The sequence below is a fragment of the Rutidosis leptorrhynchoides genome, chromosome 11 (assembly GCF_046630445.1).
Source record: "Rutidosis leptorrhynchoides isolate AG116_Rl617_1_P2 chromosome 11, CSIRO_AGI_Rlap_v1, whole genome shotgun sequence".
Classification (NCBI taxonomy): domain Eukaryota; kingdom Viridiplantae; phylum Streptophyta; class Magnoliopsida; order Asterales; family Asteraceae; genus Rutidosis; species Rutidosis leptorrhynchoides.
This window is the reverse complement of record NC_092343.1, coordinates 10,356,531-10,372,539: the sequence shown is the minus strand read 5'-3', so window position 1 is coordinate 10,372,539 and position 16,009 is coordinate 10,356,531. Positions and strand designations below refer to the sequence as shown.

Genomic DNA, 16,009 nt, shown 5'->3' with positions numbered 1-16,009 from the left:
AAACGTTCAACACAATTTAATATTGATAGTGTACCCCACCTCCGGTCCGTTTACCAGCTTCGCAGTTTGCCTCGGAGGATCTGGCTACAATATATGGAACGAAGGAAAACTTTAGCTACAGTGAACGAGGTCCTGGAATCAGAGCAACAATAGTGAACTTAGATCCCATAAAACCTCGGTCAATTACAAAGTCAAGCTAGCGAAACTATTCCTAGCTCGGTGCATGCCTGTACAACAAAGGAAAGGGACAAGCTCACTTTACTCTGCAGGTTTACCAAAAGGGAAAGTCAACTAGTGATCCAAAATCATTGGGAACTAGCGAGATGGTATAGAAAGTCGCTCCATCCCACTTATAAATAGAATAGAATGCAGGAAACATTCCACATTCAAAACATACACACATAATAACACAATCATGTTATATCATTTGCTTCGGTGGCGTAAAACAATCGTCTGATTGTTACCTTCGGGGAATCGCCAACGAACATAACCAAAATCATAATCACTCAACCTCAATCTCTGTGACTTGCATATCCCCATATCAATACTAATCGCCGGTTATTGTACAAACAATTGGCGCCATCCGTGGGACTCACATCTTATTCATTTTGTTGAGCAAGAACCGACGCCATGGCGGACTCCAGTCACATAACTCCGGGTTTCACACCACCCAGAATCACACAAACCTCAGATTCAACACAGCTAGAGTTCTCAACTGTGGGGACCTTGACCAGGTCACCCGCCACTCCCGCCATATTCGTCTCAACGAACCCCCATGGCTCGCATTCCGCAGAACCACCACCGTTGATAGATAAGACCTTCGTCTTGAATAATTACGATCACATCAGATCGGTGATAAAGAGTTTAAGGGACACGGGGATCTTACAAAGTAGAAGGGTGCTAACATACGAAAGCGAGGATTACGACGAGGAGATGGAAATGGAACCTCCGAATCAAAATTCACAGCCTAGGAATCCACCGGCAAACTCGTCAGCAGAAACTATGACTCGAGCAGGGGAAACCCCCAGCATATCTCAGGTAACCCTAACTATACCTACTACACCCCTCTACACTTATAATACGTCAGCTCCGACTGTGTCCATAGCACCCCAAGCACCAAATAGGCATGTACCACATCCTCACCCGAGCTGGGGTAGCTTCGGGCAACCAAACCAATATGTATGGGCCCAAGGAAACCCTCATGTCACCCCCAACATACCATGTGTAGAAACAACCCCTATGAGCAATCAACCAAACGCTTCGGTACCACCAGTAACCAGCCACGCATACTTTCAAAATTGGAACCATCCACCACAACAAATGACCACCACCTGGATATATCCTCCTAACCAGGGGGGAATGTGTTGCGCCCAAGGTCATCAAATACTACCCCCGATCGCGGCCAATAGCAACTTCTGGATAAACCAAAAAACCCCGTTTGTGCCCTACATCGAGAACTGTGCATTCCCCGACGGAATGAAAATACCCTCACACCTAATTTACTACGAAGGAAAAGACGACCCGAATGATTTCCTTAGTATATTCGAGGGTGCAGCACGAATGGCCAAATGGGACGTACCCGTAGCATGTCACGCATTCTCTTACATGTTAAAGGGGGATGCCAGGTTCTGGTTTGACTCCCTACCAAAAGACTCTGTAGCTAGCTTCGATGACCTAAAACGGAAATTTAGGTATAAGCTTAGTCAGCAAAAGCGACACAAAAAGAATCATGTGGCCGCTCATGGGATAAAGCAGAAGGATAGTGAAGGTTCTAGAGCCTTCCTCACTAGGTATACCAACGAAACTCAACAAATTCCCAACCTACCAGAATCCCAAAGAATATATGGGTTGCTTTACGGATCTAGGATCAGACCTCTCATTGAACGCCTTAGCCGAGACCTACCAAGCACTTACGAAGCTTTGTTAGAAAAGGCATATATATGGTTAAATGCTAAGGAAACAGCAGGTAACTTCATCCTAGACGATGCTCCCATGAATAGGCGAAAGGAGAAATCAGAAAGAAAGGATGATAAACATGGTAGGAAAGAGGATAAAGGGAGATTCCACCTTTACCGAAGAGAAACCGGAGCTGGAATCCTGGGGTCGTTAATAAAAACCCCCAAGGAAATTCTAGCAACAGAAAAAGCAGCCAACAAGTTCAAAGCCCCGGGAAAGATGTCCAATAGGGGGAGAAATAGAGACATGACCAAGTTTTGTAACTTCCACAATGATTTTGGGCACGATACGGATGAATGCTTCAACCTCAAAATAGCCATTGAGGAGGCTGTTAAGTCGGGCAAACTGTCCCCTCTCATAAAAGGAATCCAAGAACCAAAGAAATAGAGGGTACAGGAAAAGAAAATGGAGGATACAAGGCAAGAAGAGAAAATGCAATCCTGGCAATAGATTCACACCAGCCTTATAAGAAAAGAGAAAGATGTCGTATCGTCAGAGAATGGAGTGAAGTATCGTTCCCAGCCCTTGATACCATATGTCCTTCGGACCTACCGGTCACCATAAATGGAAAGATTTTTAACAGAGAGGTACGAAGGATATACCTCGACAGTGGAAGTGCTTGTGACGTAATGTACGAACACTACTTCGAACGGCTAAGTCCCGCTATCAGAGCACGGTAGGTGCCCAAGAGTACCCTTAGTAGGATTCTCCGGGGAAAGGTGTTGGCCCATCGGAGAAATTGATCTCGACTTCACAATACGGGAGCCACCATTAACAAGGACAGAAACTATTGATTTCGTGGTAGTCCGAGCAAACTCCCCACATAACATTCTGCTTGGGAGGGTAGCTATGAAAAAGATGGGTATAATCGTATCCACAGTACATCAAATGGTCAAATTCCATACCCACGAAGGGATCGGAACCCTCGCATCAACGTATGACAGGAATAAGGTGATCTTGGCCATAAAAGAAACAATGAAAGAACCAACTGAGTGCATCCTAGAAGCTTCGGAGGAAGATCCCCAAGTAGAAAAGATATCAGTAAATCCGATGTTTCAGGATCAGCAAATCAGCATAGGAAAGAACTTGCCAGGATCCACCAAGCAAAAGCTCCGGAAGTTACTACAAGCCAATGTGGATGTATTTGCTTGGGAAAACAGCGATATGATAGGGATACCACGAACCATCAATATAAAGGGGTCACCCTTCGTAACGGAGCATTGTCTCAATGAGCACAAGCACCTTGAACCAGTGCATCAGAAAAATCAGAACTTGGCACCAGAAAGGGATGAAGCGGCCTGTAAGAAAGTAGAAGGTCTGCTAAAAGCAGGAATAATTCGCGAAGCAAAATATCCCTCGTGGGTCGCTAATCCAGTGATGGTAAAGAAATCAGACGGAGGGTGGAGAATGTGTGTCGATTTCAACAACATCAACAAAGCCTGTCCGAAAGTTTGTTACCCCCTACCCGAAATCGATTGGAAAGTCGAATCCCTAAATAGGTACCGATACAAAAGCTTCCTGGATGCTTACAAAGGGTACCATCAGATCAAAATGGCTAAGGAGGACGAAGAAAAAACAACTTTCTTCACCAGCAAGGGAATTTATTGTTATCAAAAGATGCCCTTCGGTCTAAAAAATGCAGGGGCAACTTATCAAAGGCTAGTCGACAAAGCCTTTCATAATCAGCTGGGAAGAAATCTGGAAGCCTATGTGGATGACATGGTAATCAAAAGTCGGAAAGAAGAAAATTTGATAGAGGACATCCAGGAAACTTTCGACAGGCTTCGGGCAATAAACATGAAGTTGAATCCGAAGAAATGTTCCTTTGGAGTCGAAGAAGGAAAATTTCTTGGGTATTATATCACCAGAAAGGGGATCCAGGCGAATCCGGAAAAGGTAGACAGGCTAAAACAACTCCAAACCCCCGCAACCATAAAAGACATGCAGAGCCTGAATGGGAAATTAGCATCACTTAGCATATTCGTATCAAAGGGAGCAGAAAAACAACTACCTTTCTTCAGAATTCTGAAGGGATGCTTGGGAAAAAAGAAAATTGTCTGGAACGAAGAAGCGAAGAAGGCATTCGTCGAAATGAAGGAGTACATCACCAAACTCCCTACCTTGACCTCACCCGAAGAAGGAGAAACACTCTTCATATACTTGGCTGCTTCGAAAGAATGCATTAGCACAGTATTGGTTACCGAACGAGAGAGAACGCAAGTACCAATATACTTCGTTAGTCGAGTACTTCAAGGAGCGGAGCTGAATTATCCAGAACTTGAGAAACTCACTCTAGCACTCGTCCACACAGCTAGGAAACTCAGAAGATGCTTCCAGGCACATCAGATAGTGGTACTTACCAACAAACCAATCAGGCAAGTACTCTCGAAACTTGAAAAATCGGGGAGAATGGCCAAATGGGCCATTGAGTTAGGGGAGCATGACATCGAGTTCCGGGTCAGGCATGCAATCAAAGGACAAGTTCTAGCAGATTTCATCGCCGAAATAGATAGTGTTAATGAAGAAGACACAAAGAACTTAACTCAAGTTATTACCCCAAAGATCGAAAGTGAAGAATGGAAGTTGTACACCGACGGTGCATCAAGTTCTGATGGATCAGGTGCGGGTCTAATGTTAGTAAATCCCGAAGGAAAAGAGTTCACTTATGCACTTCGTTTCGAATTCGCAACAACCAATAACGAAGCAGAGTACGAAGCTCTACTAGCAGGATTGAGAATGGCGAAGGAATTAAAAATCCTTCATCTCCTAGCCTTCGTCAACTCATAACTAGTGTCTAACCAGATCAAGGGCACTTTCGAAGCAGAGCAACCCACCATCCAACATTACTTGTCAAAAGCAAATGAACTAATCGAAAGCTTCAAAAGTTTTGATATCGAACATGTCCGAAGAAGTCAAAATAAGAAGGCAGACGCACTGAGCAAACTTGCTTCACTGACATTTGAGCATCTTGCAAAAGAAGTCTTGGTGGAGGTGCTAGAAAAGAAATCGATCCTAGAAGAAGAAGTCAATGACCTCATACAAGAAGATGAGGTAACACGGATGACTCCACTGCAGGTATATCTTGAAACAGGAAAATTACCAGAGGATAAAAACGAAGCAAGGAAGATAAGGATAAAGGCACCTTCATACAAAATGATGAACGGATCGTTATACAGAAAATCCTTTCTCACTCCATGGCTTCGATGTGTAGAGCCAAAGCAAGCAACTGTCATAATCCAAGAGATGCACGAAGGGATATGTGGTCTTCACGCGGGTCCAAGGTCAGTAGTCGCCAAAATCATGAGACTAGGGTACTATTGGCCTACAATGCATCATGACACCACGACGGTACTACAAACTTGTGAGTCTTGTCAAATCCACTCAAATGTCCCGAGACTACCCAAACAAGAACTAATCTGTGTCACATCTGCGTGGCCATTCGTGAAATGGGGATTAGACATAGTTGGACCCATCAAAAAACACCGGGGAGCCCAAGATTCCTACTGGTAGCAATTGATTACTCTACCAAGTGGGCCGAAGCAAAACCCTTGGCAGTAATCACTGGTAAGCAAATAGAAAAGTTTGTCTGGGAACACATCGTATGCAGGTTTGGAGTTCCCCAAGAAATAGTCTCGGAAAATGGGAAACAGTTCGCAGAAGGAATATTCCCAAAATTTTACAAGCAATTGAAAATCTAGCAAAACTTCACCTCGGTATATCATCCCCAAGGTAATGGACAGGTGGAAGTAACAAACCGAGACATAATCAAAGGAATAGAGAAGCGCTTAGGTAATTGCAGAAAGGGATGGGTCGATGAGCTTCCCTTGGTGCTGTGGGCACACAGGACAACACCAAAGTGAAGCAATGGCGAAACCCCCTACATCCTTGCATACGGAACAGAAGCCGTCCTTCCCGCAGAGATACAAGTGCTAACAGAAAGATCAGTGAACAATGTAAACAACAAAGAAAATCTTCGAGTTAACTTGGATCTACTCGATGAAAGAAGAGAAGCAGCTGTGATTCGGGAGGCCTCGTACAAACGAATGATTGAAGGCTATTGCAACAAAAGAGTAAAACCCTCAACCTTCAAAGTAGGAGACTATGTCCTAAGGTTAAACAGTGCAAGCAAAGTGGAATACGAAGGAAAATTGGGACCAAATTGGGAAGGCCCCTATGTAATTGCAGAAGTGCTGGGTAAAGGCTCCTACAAATTGAAAACGACAACCGGCAAACCAATACCAAGGGCATGGAATGCAACCAACCTCAGAAAGTTTTATCATTAGAAGTCTTGTACTTTTTATTTTGTAAGATGTAGTTGAAAGATGCAAAATTGGTAGTTGAAGCCTATAAACTTCCTACACAAAACTTAATGAATTTCTCACAACTACTTTTGATAAACTAATGTCTCGGCAAAATTAAAATTCCATATGGGAAATTATGTGAGAAAAATGACAGCCGGCACATAAAATAACCCTGTCATAATCCACACTATACCGAGCAACGAGGCAAACTATGCTTCGAAATAGTCGACGTAAGGAAACAAGTTTTCTTTAAAAGTGATCACTGCACCACCATCCTGCAGGTAGAGAGTTTTTACCCATCCAAACAGGATAAAATCCATGGTAACACATATAAAAAGCATGCTAAAATTAAACGAACTAGAGTTATGCCATACATGACCATTTTTCAAATAAAAAGGGGCGATAGAGCCGAGGCACCTAAGCCAAACAAAAGATGATAATTGTTTTTAAACGATTACAAATAACAACTAATTTTGAAGACGCTTGCTACTGTTGTTCCTGCGGTTCAAATAAAAAGGTGAGTTTCTTCATCATCTTCATGAACCGCAAGAACAACAGTAGCAAGCGTCTTCAAAAGCTCACTAGGCTTGGCATCCACCTTGGCTGAGATGGTCTTGACATAATCAAAATTAGCTTTCTCGAGCTCATCAAAAGCAGAGTCAACCATCGCCTTTCCCTGATCAGTATAATCGGCAAAGTCAGCAAGCAGCACAACCCCTTTAGTCGCCAAACCCCCTATCACTTCACACCTAGCCTGAACTTTCAAAGCCAACACCACATTACCAAAAAGTTGCCCAAAATCTGCACTCTTTAGTAATTGGTGACAAGCATGAGGAATAACCTGAGAAACAGCTTGGGAGTAATCAGACTTAAACACTTCACAATGCTTCTTGTAGTCTTTCAACTCGTCAGCAATGGCCAATTTTTGAACATCGCCTACCTTCACCTGCCTCTGCAAACCCGTTATCTCATCACGAGCATCCTTCAATTCCTCTTCATAACTAGGAGCCATTAATATCTCCTTCTCAAGCTTCTTAACCCTCTCACTCATAGAAACTTAACGCTCCCTCAAAGATTCAAACTCCGCAGTACGCTTCTGTAAGAGGGAAGAAGCAATATGACCCATAGAAGCAGCATGAAAATTGATAACAGAATAGGCGTCGTGAAAGCTCTTCATGTCATCAGCAAAAGAATTCCCCCCGTTATCATGAACGAGACTGTCAATGAGATCCAAGCAATTGCTCGGAGCAGGAACTTCAGAATACACAGGCAGATCTTCAAATAAGCAAAGAAATAAGTAATAAATAACAAGAAATGACCAACAAAGAAAAAACTGAAGCAAGATATACCAAATAAAGGGTTAGCAACAACGATGTCATCACTCGCTTCGTCTTGAAGCTGGCCGAACTTTTGCTTTTTCACAGAAGAAACATCAGGATGGGCCTTTCACTTCATCACACCTTTAGCTTTATGGCGTTGTGCCACCCTGGCCCCAACGCCTGGAGCCAGAGAAGCAAATCCACATCAATGGGAGCTTCCAATTGCTTCAATTTTTCCTTAGTATTAACCTTCAACGAACTCACTTCGACATGATCAGCAATTGGCTTGCTAGATATCTCCATGAAACCAGAACATGTAGGGGATCCAACATCCTTAACAACAGTCGACCTAGCTTGGACAACAACAATATATTCCTTCAACCCTTGGGCCTTGACAACATTCCCCAAAGACATTTCTGTCAAAGGCACAACAGAAAAGTGTAAGCAGTTAGAAAGGCAACCAATTATATATAAAAACAAAAACGAAACATACCCTGCTCCCTATAAAAGAACACAGGAGTAACAGTACCCTCTTCCCATTCAGGTGCCATCCCTCACTTAAAAAGTATAGCATCTGGGTAAGTAGAATGAATGATGGGATGGTTACAAATCCTCCTAAACAAAGCATCATCTTAGTATCTTTGTATTCTTTAGGAACAAATGCCCTCTCAGGATCAGAAACAAAAGGATAATCTTTTGGAAACAAAAAGGATTTTTTCAAAAAGATAAAAGAACACTTCCAATTACGAACATCAGGAAATTGGGGAGCGAAGCAATAAACAGGAGAAGGAGCACCTCTGCTACTTTTTCGTTTTTGAACAGTAATCCAATCACCGGTATCACCAGTGCAAAAGAAGCGGCGAAATAGATTAACAGAAGGTTCACCGCCATAAGCCCTACACATTACCTCAAAAGCCATAACCTTTTTCACAGCCAAGGGATGAAAAATAGGAATATTCACTTTAAAGTAATCTAAAACGCTGAGAAAGAAAGAAGAGAAAGGAACCCTAACGTTACACTTAGTAAACAATTGGGTATACACGCCAATGTAACCCTTAGGAGGATTCAAGATGTGCTTGTCGCTAGCCGGAATAACAATGTCGCCAGATTTCAAACCAAGCATTTCAATCAGATAGGATAGCAAAGAGGGATTAACATCGCTAAAAAAAGGCCTTAATACCACGTTTAGACATGGTAAAAATAAACAAAAAAGAAAAATGTAAGAAGAAAACTGTGAGTACCTTAGTATGCGAAGAAGAAAGAATTCCAGAAAGTAAAGTTTGAATGGAAGATAAACACAAATGAGAGGGAGAAGAGGAGGCATTAAAACCTTAAGGAAAAGAGAATGGTGGCCGTCAAATCAAACTGCAGGGCACTCTCGGTAACAGCAACCCATTGGACGATCGTACCCCCAACAGCAAAACAAAAAAGATTCTCTCATTAAGGGTAAAAAAGTAATTTCGAGGACAAGAGTTTTAAATGGTGCAGTTTATTGTCAAATCACAGCAGCAAAAGTAATTATTACTAAGTTTAACTTAACGAAGCTCATATGTTGATATTAACGCTTCGTAAAATTAAACTGGGGGGCTTGATAGTGTACTCCACCTCCAGCCCTTTTATCAGCTTCGCAGTTTGCCTCGGAGGATCTGGCTACAATATATGGAACGAAGGAAAACTTTAGCTACAGTGAATGAGGTCCTGGAATCAGAGCAACAATAGTGAACTTAGAGCCCATAAAACCTCGGTTAATTACAAAGTCAAGCTAGCAAAACTATTCCTAGCTCGGTGCACGCCTGTACCACAAAGGAAAGGGACAAGCTCACTTTCCTCTGTAGGTTTACCAAAAGGGAAAGTCAACTAGTGATCCAAAATCATTGGGAACTAGCGAGCTGGTATAGGAAGCTGCTCCATCCCACTTATAAATAGAATAGAATGCAGGAAACATTCCACATTCAAAACATACACACATAATAATACAATCATGTTATATCATTTGCTTCGGTGGCGTAAAACAATCCTCTGATTGTTACCTTCGGGGAATCGCCAACGAACATAAACAAAATCATAATCACTCAATCTCAATCTCTGTGACTTGCATATCCCCATATCAATACTAATCGTCGGTTATTGTACAAACAAATATATACCAAACCGAAGGTCTCTGAAGGGTTTTCCCAATAACATCGCCACGAATTGAGTTTCCTTCTAACGTGTGTGTGGGTGACAAATGATAGTATTTGATGTCGCTATCGCCGTTAAAAAAAACACGTTCAACACAACTTAAATCCCAATATCTTGAACAAGAGTACAATAAATATAAAAACATTAGAATGAGATATTCAAACCATGAAATTTTTCTTCCGTGATTTGGTCTATAATTTTGATCATTTCACTAGTAAGATTATTAGCCGAATCTCCAATTTTGCCTTCCCTATAGAAGGACTCATTAGGTAAACCCTGAAAAATTTCCACCCTTATCAACTTCCTTTAATTTTTCAAAACTGCAAAGCCTCACAATATCATCAATGGCACCATGATCCTCTTCCTCTTTTGTAAACAGGACGCCCAAAAACTCGGCTAGACGTTTCACACCGTTTGCAGTGTCCCTTACCATGTCCTCATATGTTAAAAATAGAATCCTCGTCGGCTGTTCTATGCTTGCCTTATAATACCCTTTAACATGATCCCAATAAGGTCCGTACGCTATGCTACCAGTAACAAGTGCCTCAAATGCGTCCTCTAGTTTAATTTGAGGAAGTTGAGATTTGTTCTTATTTTATGTTGTTTCTTATTTTGTTTAAAAAGTGTAATAAAGAAACCAAAACATCTTTAGGGTCTCTGCACATGTAAACTATGCGACAACCGCAATCGATAATGGATTGAGGCAATGAAGTGTATCATGTACGAGTAGAAAAGAGACGTAGCAAAAGTTCATCGGGGTAATTATCTCTAAAAGGTTCGGTTTCAAGGAAAGGCAAACAGTAATGGGTTAGATATGGATAAAGGGTGAGTTGAGAGAGTGTTGTTTTTGTACCTAGTTCGGTTTATTGTTGCAAACACAAGCAACTTGATCCATGTTGTGCTGGATTTTGGAAATGTGGAGACGTAGATGTCGGTTGGATGAGCTTTGAAAGTTTCTTGAGCCAAAAGCAAAGATTCAATAGAGAAAATGTTATGAACTTGGATTGTAAGTAATCTTCGTGCCTGAAACGGAACCGACTCCAGATTGATCTTTGAATCGTGTGAACACTTTCCTAATCAAATATTTCGCCCAATTAGCCACGGGTTACACGAAGTTTCGATTGGGATAAGACAAAGACTAGATTTTTGTCTTGGCTAAAAGAAAACAATCAAAACAATTGCAGAGATTTATCTTCTAATTGTTTAAGTTGAAAGTGTGTGTAAAAGGTTAAATTTCTGGAACCTTTTTCAAATACACAAAGGGTGTATCTATAATGGGTCAAAAGGTTTCTTGAAAATTCACAACCTTTGATTCATACCCATTAGTGACTTGGAAGTTTACATTCATGTATTTAGACTTAAAATGGTTTAAAAACATGAAAAAACGCAGTTAAAAATGCCCTGGAACAACCCCAAAACGTTTGGGGTTTGAATGTGCCTTTTGGGTTGAAAAGGCACCTTTTTCAGAGTGTCCAGTGTTAATCCGCGCTGCGGGCCCAAGATCCGCGCCGGGGCTAACAAAGCAAAACACTCCTAAATATGCAAAAGTCTCGACCTTGAAATCATGCTTTAAGCCGCGCCGCGGGCCCAGGAGCCGCGCCATGGCTTAAAGCTACTGCACACCAAAATTTTGTTTAACCTTATTTTCAAGTGTGTTTAGCCTTTCAAGTCACTTTCGCATTCTTTCAAGTCTAATTCGCATTTCTTAAGTTCCAAACATTATTTCCAAGTCGAAAAGAAACCTCAAACCACCTCACGCTTTACGAACGTGTACTCCACACTCTTCGGATTCGTGTAATGTATCAATGGTTCGAAAACACTTTCAACATAGCAATCCAATCCCTAAAATGTATGTTGGATCATGCTAAAATCACCAACAAATCCCCCCCATTTTAGTATGATCCTTGATTACTAAAATACCAACAATTAGAAACTAATGCATAAATGTAAATGTCACATGGATTGAATTTACACATAGTATATTACACGTGCAAGAATTCGAAAATCATGGTGCTCTAATAGTTTGAACCCATTAATTCATTTGAAAACCTGTCGATAATATACACACTAGTTCCATAATCTCTGATAATACAAACTTGACACTATTAGGAGCCATGTGTCGCAATCCAATCATGAACATATAGAAAACTAAGTCCAAAGCTTTCTTGAAACGGCTCAACTTCATGTCCATTTAGGTAGCTCTCTTCAATCTTGCTCCTACAATGCAATTTTTCAAGAGAACTATTAAGAAGTTATAAACTACAACCTTACTTTATCTTGTAGGTCCGAACACATGCCTTTGGGATTATATGAAAACATGTGTTCCAATCTTCTCAAAATAGGCTTTCCTCATTGAATTCAAGCTTCTAGCGTTGTACTAGAAGGGAATTGTATCCCACTTTGAAAGATTTAGTTGGACTTCAATCCCACACCAATAGCCGACTTGTGCACCGAGTCTCTGGCTAGTCCCTTGGTCAAGTGATCCTCTAGATTTTGTTCCGATCTAACAAAATCAGTGGAGATCACTCCATTTGTGATTAATTTACGTACCATGGAATGTCTAACACCCAAGTGTCTAGACTTACCATTATACATGTGACTATAAGCCTTAGCCACCGTTGAAGCACTATCACAATGCATACCAATAGGAGGAATGGGCTTTGGCCACAAAGGAATTTCATATACCAAATTCCTTAACCACTCGGCTTCATTACCTGCTGCAGCCAATGCAACAAATTCTGACTCCATTGTCGAATTTGTAATACACGGCGTAACTTAAGGTCTCCCCAATGTGATATACCCCATCTTTCAAAAGAAAGCCTTTTATAAACTAAGGCATTCCTGGAACATTCTTCAAATGTTCTACAAACTAATTTTGCCATAAACAATTATGCCGGCGAATTCTGACCGACTCTAGACAAGATTTCATCAATCATGTCCCCGGGTAGGTCTTCTAAAATTTTTAGTTGTCTATCCTTAACATCCATTTTGTGTTTTTATACTGTAAAAATAGACGAGGGTTAGATTCATAAGCACACTTCAATATATATATATATATATATATATATATATATATATATATTACACATCATGGTTACTATTCTTCATTCCGACTCACTTGTTTCTTCCTCTTCGAACTTGGTTCGTTTAGCTAATTTCCTAGGGATATATGGTGCTCCCCTAATACGAGCCGTTCTTTTCTCAAATGGTCTAGAAAAACCTGGTGGCTTAGATGTTCCTGGGTTATAGTGAAACTTTAAGAAATACGGGTATTTACGGTACACCCCATCAGGGTACTTCATCTTAACATAAAGTTCATCGGTTTTGGGCTTGGGCTTTTCTGTTTTGATGCCTTTTCCCTTATTGTTTTCTTTTGATTTTTCAAATTGGGTCGAAGTAATTTCTATAACATCATCGGAATCCTCATCGGGATCCGATTCATCAGAAAACTGGTAATTTTCCCAATATTTTGCTTCCTTGGCGAAAACACCATTGACCATTTTTAACTTTAGTCCATTGGTTGAGGATTTTCTTTTATTTATCTATTTTTCTATTGTTCCTAATATTTCCCCCTCCGGATTCTCTTCTTCCGGTTCCTCTTCTTCCGGTTCCTCTTCTTCCGGTTCCTCCTCTTCTGGTTCCTCTTCGGGAATTTGTGAATCTTCCCAATATATATTCGACTCTTCATTATTATTAGGTGAGTCGATGGGATTTGTACTAGAGGTAGACATCTATCACACAATATCAAACACGTTAAGAGATTAATATATCACATAATATTTACATGTTAACAATATATAGTTTCCAACAAAAAATGTTAAGCAATCGTTTTTCAAGTAAACACGGTCGAAGTCCAGACTCACTAATGCATCCTAACGAACTCGATAAGACACACTAATGCAAATTTCTGGTTCTCTAAGACCAACGCTCAGATACCAACTGAAATGTCCCATTCATATCGATTATAAACGTTTCATATTAATTGATTTCGTTGTGAGGTTTTGACCTCTATATGAGACGTTTTGCAAAGACCGCATTCGATTTTAAAACAAACCATAACCTTTATTTTATCAATAAAGGTTTAAAAATATTCGACAATTATTAAATAATGATAATCTAAAATATAGCGTTTTCACACGACTATTACATAATGGTTTACAATAATATTACACATCAACTTAAGTCTTCGAATGCAGTTTTTAAACAATATTATACAAGCATGCTGACTCCAACTCTTGTCCAGACATTAGCATGCAATAGCGGAAGCTCTTAATAATCACCTGAGAATAAAAATGCTTAAAACATCAACAAAAATGTTGGTGAGTTATAGGTTTAACCTATATATTTATCAAATTGTAATAATAGACCACAAGATTTTATTTTTTTTCCATAAATATACATCTCATATCAGGCATTTCGCAAACTGCATAGAGATAAAATTCATTCATATGTTGAACACCTGGTAACCGACCTTAACAAGATGCATATAGAATATCCCCATCATTCCAGGACTCTCATGGGATATGATAAATCGAAGTACTAAAGTATCCGTAACTCGGATGAGGCTTGTTGGGCTAAATAGATCAATCTTTAGGATTCGCGTCAATTAGGGGCCATTTCCCTAATTCTTAGGCTGCCAAGCTAAAAAGGGGCATATTCGGTCGATAATCCAACATAGAAAGTATTTTTGATTACTTGTGTCTATTTTGTAAAAACTATACGATGACATATATATGGTTATATATATAGTTAACATGATTTTATTATAAGTAAATATCTCATTAGGTATTTTAATAATGAGTTATATACATAAAAATGAGACTATTAAATTAAGAAACTCGAAAACGATATATATAACGATTATCGTTATAACAACGTCTTTAGGTACATATGAATCATATTAAGATATTGATACACTTGGTTAACTATGTTAAATGATAAGTAAATATATCATTAAGTGTATTAACAATGAACTACATATGTAAAAATAAGACTACTAACTTAATGATTTCGAAACGAGACATATATGTAACGACTATCGTTGTAACGACATTTAACTGCATATATATCATACTAAGATATATTATATATTATAATATCATGATAATGTAACAATTTAACATCTCATTTGATATAATAAATAATGGGTTAACAACATTTAACAAGATCGTTAACCTAAAGGTTTCAAAACAACATTTACATGTAACGACTAACGATGACTTAACGACTCAGTTAAAATGTATATACATGTAGTATTTTAATATGTATTCATACACTTTTGAAAGAGTTCAATACACTTATCAAAATACTTCTACTTAACAAAAATGCTTACAATTACATTCTCATTCAGTTTCATCAACAATTCTACTCGTATGCACCCGTATTCGTACTCGTACAATACACGGCTTTTAGATGTATGTACTATTGGTATATGCACTCCAATGATCAACACTTAACAGCCCATGTGAGTCACCTAACACATGTGGGAACCATCATTTAGCAACTATCATGAAATATCTCATAAAATTACAAAAATATTAGTAATCATTCATGACTTATTTACATGAAAACAAAATTACATATCCTTTATATCTAATCCATATACCAACGAACAAAAATACCTAAAAACACTTTCATTCTTCAATTTTGTTCATCTAATTGATCTCTCTCAAGTTCCATCTTCAAGTTCTAAGTGTTCTTCATAAATTACATAAGTATAGTTTCATAAAAATCAAGAATACTTCCAAGTTTGCAAGTCTACTTCCAAGCTTTCTAATCCATTCCAAGTAATCATCTAAGATCAAGGAACCTTCGTTATTTACAGTAGGTTATCTTTCAAATTCAAGGTAATATTCATATTCAAACTTTGATTCAATTTCTACAACTATAACAATCTTATTTCGAGTGAAAATCTTACTTGAATTGTTTTCGTGTCATGATTCTGCTTCAAGAACTTTCAAGCCATCCAAGGATCCTTTGAAGCTAGATCCATTTTTATCATTTCCAGTAGTTTTATTCAGAAAACTTGAGGTAGTAATGATGTTCATAACATCATTCGATTCATACATATAAAGCTATCTTATTCGAAGGTTTAAACTTGTAATTACTAGAACATAGTTTAGTTAATTCTAAACTTGTTCGCAAACAAAAGTTAATCCTTTTAACTTGACTTTTAAAATCAACTAAACACATGTTCTATATCTATATGATATGCTAACTTAATGATTTAAAACCTGGAAACACGATGAACAC

General features: G+C 39.3%; 1 pseudogene; it reads right to left on the bottom strand.

Annotated features, from left to right (window-relative positions):
* Nucleotides 1–9,901: 9,901 nt before the first annotated feature.
* LOC139874293 (flavonol 3-sulfotransferase-like) lies at nucleotides 9,902–12,505 on the bottom strand (annotated as a pseudogene).
* Between the last annotated feature and the right edge of the window lie 3,504 nt (nucleotides 12,506–16,009).